The sequence below is a fragment of the Elaeis guineensis genome, chromosome 4, assembly GCF_000442705.2.
Source record: "Elaeis guineensis isolate ETL-2024a chromosome 4, EG11, whole genome shotgun sequence".
In the NCBI taxonomy this organism is placed as follows: Eukaryota; Viridiplantae; Streptophyta; class Magnoliopsida; order Arecales; family Arecaceae; genus Elaeis; species Elaeis guineensis.
The window spans coordinates 25,259,488-25,266,302 of record NC_025996.2 but is presented as its reverse complement, the minus strand read 5'-3'; the positions used below and the strand labels follow the sequence as shown (position 1 = coordinate 25,266,302).

Sequence of the window (6,815 nt, the reverse complement as noted above, 5' to 3'; positions counted from 1 at the left end):
GACTATAGGTCGGCGGCTGGTTGAGGGGCGTCGGGCGAAAGTCTGGGAACCCTCCGACAGTCCGTCGGGCGCATTGTGGGAGTCGGGCATCAGGCTCCATAGTTCGGCTGATCGAGAGCGAAGAATGTCTGTCCGACCGACGTATATTCGGTCGGTCGACGACGGCAGCCGTCGATCGGCAGAGTCGGACGTCGGTTATGTAGGCCCGATGGTGAGTCGGCGTGAGTGGGGCCGATCGGTATGCCCCAACACTTCCAAAGTTGGGTTAGATGATATAACTTCCTACGGCCAAGTGACCAACTGCATGAGCAACAAATTGGTGTGTAAATATCATTTATGGCCTCCAGGCATTTCGCTTTCTACTTTAGCTCCAATATTCCACCAGCTTCCTCCGGGGATAGCAGCACTTCATCCTCAGAGTTGGATCACCACAAGTGTCGCCGGTGATGCCGGTGTTGGTGAAGGCCAGTCTCCTAGTGGTAGAGTTCGATGATCTAGCGAAGAGATGCGGATTGTTTGAAGAAGAAGAGTATGTGTGCACTATTTGTATGCGATGCTTGGATGGAGGACATGAGGTCAGGGAACTCAGCAATTGTGCTCATGCTTTCTATAGTGCCTGCCTCGGCTCATGGGTTGACGAAGGCCGTTGGACATGCCCGTTGTGTAGAACAAAGCTAATTTGTTAGGGGATATTGATGGGGATCTAGTTGGATGTGCTATTCATGAAACATGGAGCTTCTGTATGGATGTTAGTTAGGATATTTGACGATATTAGATGCTTGTGATTCTCCCCTTTGGTCGTCATTTTCTCCCTCTTCAGAAAGAAACATTGTGCTTTCCATTTGGTGTTCATCTTGTTACTCTTCAGAAACTTGTGTTCTCCTGCATGCCTTGTCTGTAAATGCTTCTGCTACTTTTTGTTGTTCTCCTCCGAGCGGTTGCAAGGAACCCGGTACAATAAACGCCCGTAAGGCTTTAAGCTTCTGAATAAAATGCTAAGTCAACTCTTGGAGATGAATAATGGTATGCTGTCACCCACATTTCTTTCACTAAAATTATCTAGAGAAAAAAAAAAAATTACTGTTGCGACCAAGGTGCTATTCTCCTTATTCTTATCGCAGGCCTCCCTAAGTCAAAATTTCTCTGGCTTATAATCAATACGAGACTACCCCAGTAAAAAAAAAGAGTCTATATACGATCGGATGGTTCTTTTCTATATAAGTTAAAAATTTTTTTGATTTATAATAAATATGAGGCTAATGATATATATATATTTTTTATACCATAATATTTACGATTTTTTTACCTTTTTCTTTCATATAAAGGTCTTAGACCTCGTGCATATTATATGAACATCCATCTGATTGCTATACAAATTTTTAAGGGATGATTTAAATAGCAGATTTTTAGGACCTCATTTTTTTTCCGCACAGATCTTTAAGCCACAAAAAAGAGAGAAACCGAAGAAGAAGAGAGTCCCGATTGGACCCTGCTTCTTCCTCTCTTCCATGTCCGTGAGATTGGGGATAGATAGGCTCAATCTGAGCCAAATAAGGCCAATAAACCATTGGAAATCCTCCTCCATCCCTCCTTGAGTTCCACCCTTGATTCCTCGAGAAATCGCCGCCGATCTCTCGAGTTCTTCCGTTCAAGTCTCCTTCATTTTTCCACCGCAAACATCGTCGGATCCCTCTCCGTTGGCCTCACTGGAGCAAGGTAACCTCCTTCTCCTTCTCTTCCTTTTCTGGCCATCCCCTCGTCGCCGGCGCACGATTTGGATTCAAAACATGGCAGCCCCTGTTGTATTTTTGTTTTGCCGACCCCCCACAAGCCATGGCCGTTGACAGGCCACAACTTCGCCACCGCCGAGAGCTGCTGCAGGTGGTCGCCCCTGTCTTCCACCACCGCTAGGAGAAGGAACATGGGGAGGTTGTCTCCCCTGTTTTGGAAGAAGAGAAGGAAAAAAAGATGAGAGGGTTTTTCCTTCTCTCTTTTCTCTCCTTTTTCTTTCCTTAGTTAATTAATTAATTATTTTTCTCTCTCTTGTCTTTAATTGATGGGTTGGGAGGTGAACTAAAAAGGATGATGGGATGGATAGGTATACCCACGATGAATTACATTTGAGGATTTTAAAAATATAAATTTTATCCCATAAATTTTATTTTTAAATATTAAATTTGATTCTATATAAATTTTTGAATCAAAAAATATTGAGGGGAGGCTATAAAATCTAGATGATAAACCCAGTGAGTTTCTCTTTCTATTTTCTCTCTCTAAAATTTTTTTTCTCTAAATTATTTCTCTCTTCATTGGTTTCTCTATAGAAATCCTAGATCAGGATCTAGATGTCTAGATAAATTCGAATCAATTGGTTGACCATAAAAGTGATCTTAGACCTATAACGTTTAGATATTTTTTCTATAATTTTTGTTGTCCATGATCGTCTATATTTGGTCTTGATTATGTTGAGGTATAAGTATCTACATAAGGTATCAAGCGAAACATTTTGATCTAGAGTTCAAGGATCGAGAGATTGATTAATTACTGTGCTTGAGTCAGAAAATCGATAGAGATAAGAACTTTTAGACATCAATCATAAATTTATATAAAAATTATTTTCTGCATTAATGATTTTGATTTATATGATTTTTGATAGTTACATGTTATATATTTATTTGTTAAGTATATATATGATTCTGTATGAAATTACGTATGACATATCACTGATATTGATTTGGATGGATTTTGATAATCATGCACATCAAATTTTGTATAAGAATGTGATTATGAATTACAATATCTAACAAGCTTGTAATTGAATTATATTACTGTATATGGGGTTGTGGTACTTTGGGCTAATCATTTTATTAGTGCTTCGTCACGGACTTGAAACGTGACCGTAGTGGTTCATGATCGAGCACTTGTAGTCCTTTGGACTAGCCACTTTATGAGACTCTGTTATGGGCTTGAAATATGGTGTGGTACTTCAAATTTGAGCACCTATGATCTTTTGAGCTAGCTACTTTCTTGGTGCCTGCCACGGACTTGAAATATGATTATGCTAGTCCACAGAGATAGCCACTTTATTACTTTTTGCATGGGTGGTTGTGGTAGTCCATAAGACTAATCATTTTTATTGCCTTATTACATACTTGATACATGATCATCGTAGTTCAGAGCCGAAGATCTTAATATGAACAGATATGATGTATATTGGTTTGAGATAATGATATGATGTGGCTTGTTGCACAAAAAGACATTTATTATCCATATTTTATGAAACATGGTATCTTTTAATATGTGATTGATTTGAGTAACAATCATTGTTATTTTCTCACCTATTATTATTATATTGGTGTTAGTGTATGAAAATTCTTATTGGACTGTAAAGCTCACCCTCTATTTTTTTTCTTTTCAGAGTTGCAGGATATTCATAATTGACTATGGTTTGGATTCATAGATGAACAGATAGATAAATAGAGTATCATTGATACCTAGTCGGATAGTTAAAGGAATTGAATATGTACTTGTGTAAATTTTTTAAATATTATGAAAGAAGATCATTATTATTTATGGATATTGAGGTATTGTAAAAAAAATTATAGATTTTGCATATTCTTTAGGATTTGTCTTAGGCAGTATGCGGTCATTATATATCCAACCTGTGTGCCAGATTTGGAGCGTGACATAAATAACATTTGCTTATATATGGGGATAAGATTTTCTTGAAAGATAATTAAAAAGAAAAAGTTACCTTTACCTTTTCATTTTGCAATAGTAAAATATGTTAAGCCTCATCGATTGTCATAAGTACACTAGTAACTTCATTTCATAACTTTACGGGTTAAATCCCAGCCTCCATTAAATTGACCACTTCTCTATCGCTAGGATAACATTCTATAAACTTATGATACTTCTTAAAAGTTTGTTGGTGCCGTTAAATGAAGCTTTTTGTGAAGTATATTGTGATATTCAATAATCAATTATTTTTTACAATTTAAAACTCCTAAATATCAATAAATTACTATTTTATTATTTTGTGTTTCATGATATCTTAAAACTTTACTATTTAAGATAATTTAAAACATATTTTCCGAACATTTCCTAAAGATATTAGATGGTTAATGATTATTTTCTATCTATAACATAACTAAAGGGTAGTGTGTAGGCCTGAAAATAGATCAGATTTTATTCGATCGTATCCATATCCACATCCGCAACCAATTTAGGTCAGATTCGGATATACTTTGCTTTCTAATTAGGTCTGGATACGAATCCCGAGGTACTTAGGTAGAAAAATATCAAGATATGGATTTTACTCATTTTTTCACATTTGGATCCAGATATCTAAATGATATAATGGTATCCAATCTTCCAGATCCAATTCTACTATACTATCCACATCTACGAACATGTCCCTTAATAATCCCATTCCCTTCCCATGATCCCATCGGGCCATTGTGATATCCCCCCTTCCACCCTTCAAGTCTTGCTTTCCATATCCTGATGACTAAGGCTTTGTTTCCCTACTCCCCACACCACCACGAGGAATCCCGACCAACGATTTACGACCGGCGATCAACATCCTTCTCAACGGGCAATTGGTGACCAACCTCCTTTCCAATCAGCATTTGACAGCAAGCATCGTTTCCAACTAGTGTTCAACGATAAGGATTCTTTCTAGCTTCCTGACTGACTTTCGGTGACAGAGTCCTTGCCGACTAGCATCCAGCGACTATCCTTCCCAACCAGTGGCTAGAATAGAGGTATGCTAAATTTGTTTTTCATTTGACAATAGGGCTACAAGCCAATTAGATTAGGTTGGGGATGGATATAACCTAAATCTAATCCTTATCTAAATCAAGAGAAAAAAAAAAAATCAAATCCAAACCAATTCTAAAATTATTTGGTTTGGACTTTGGATTGAATCAGATAAAATATTAATTTGATCATTCATTCTTTTTTTTTTTTGGGCAAGTTAAGTGTGAGATCCATAGCATAAACGTATCATATGGGTAATCACAGCGTTTTGTATTGCTTTAGTATTCTCAAGCAAAATCTAGGTCCATAAAATCGTATTTAGAATTCTAGTACGAGGTTATTCTGCCTGAAATTGGTAGCCGGTGAAAAAGGGGTAGTCTGGAAGGTGAAATCCACTGGCTTTGCATGTGATTTCAAGCAGATGCAATTAATGATGGCCACTAGATCTGATTAGAGATCTCTTATCACATAATAATAATGTTGTTTGATATTATTATTTTAATATTGTTATAAAGGGTTGTTTTATATGTTTCCATCTCTCTGTTTAGCCATTCAAATTGACTGTTCTAAAATGACGTTGCTTGCAGTATACAGTGAGAGAGCCCGTTGGTGAATCCAAATAGAAGACAAGAATCCCAAAAATTATATCAGATTTGTCCTTTCTAATTGACTACAACAACCTCGTACAATCTAGCTTTAACATTATAGTAGCTATGAAAATTTTAAGCCATACAAATAGTCTATGAGTAATTGGATACCATTTTCAAATTTAGATTGTATTATCTTGGTTAAAAATTATCCAAGTGGATTGAAAAAGTATTGGCGATCATTTAGATTCTCAATATATAGTACATATTATTTTTAATTTTAGATATTTTAAACTTTTATGATCTATTTTTTACTTTTAATAGAGCTTTGGATTATAATTATCTTTCTTGTAAATAATTATGATTATGATTATCTTAGATTCTTTACGATCATGTTATTATATTTACTTTTCATTATTGAATTTTACTTAAAATTTGATTAATATCTAAAATAGTATATATCCAGATAAATAAATATGAATATATTTAATATCAATTTGTATCCATATCCATTTAGAACAAATATGGACAGGCTTGATATCTGATCTGTTTTTATATCCATTGATCAAAAATATAGATACATTTGATATCTGATTCGCATATGCATTAATTTATAACAAATATGAATATGCTTGATATTTAATTTATATCCATATCCATTTAAAACAGATATGGACATCAATTTTGATATCCATATAATATCCATATTCGCATATATATTTATTAAAAAATATACATACAAATATGGATATACCAATATCCGATCCATTTTCAACCCTAGCAATCTGATTTATAAATCCATGTGATTTAAATAGTGATACTTAATATAGAAAATATTGATATTATATGCTATTTTAGATTTTTAATATATATCCAATTTGATTGATTGACTAGCAGTTAGAATAATGATGGCCTAAATCCTTAACTAGATTGATTTTCAATCCAAGTGTAGCTACTAAGCCTTGGACCCTCATGCCTTGCATTCAATCTGAATAGCACTCCCATCCTATTCTTTGTAGTCATATCATTCGTATTAGTTATTATTTTTTGATTTTGCTCAAAATCTGATTTTATTAAAAATAATATTTGACATATATCTATATTTGGATAGAAAAATATGGATGTAACAATTATCCAACTCGTATCTATATGTATCTATAATTGATATAGATATGCTTGATATTTAATTTATCTCTGTATTTATTTGATACATACTAATTTAGCATTTATATAGTATTGGTATCCATGTTTGGATTTTTTTTTTTTGGTAAGGGATGGATATGGCTATGGATTTATTGAAAAAAATCTACATTTGGATTTATTTTGAAAAAAATATGGATATGACTATGAATATACAAATATCTGATTCGTAACAAATTCATTTTCGACCTTGTTGATCAGTCCCAAATCAATCGGCACAGAATCTTCAACTTTCTTCAAGTAAAATGATAATCTTTGTCCTTTCAT

The 6,815-nt window shown here is 34.5% G+C and overlaps 1 protein-coding gene across 1 annotated transcript in view; it reads right to left on the bottom strand.

Moving 5' to 3' along the window:
• AGL6-1 (MADS-box transcription factor 6) overlaps positions 1–6,815 on the bottom strand; it is a 51,631-nt gene that overhangs the window by 644 nt on the left and 44,172 nt on the right.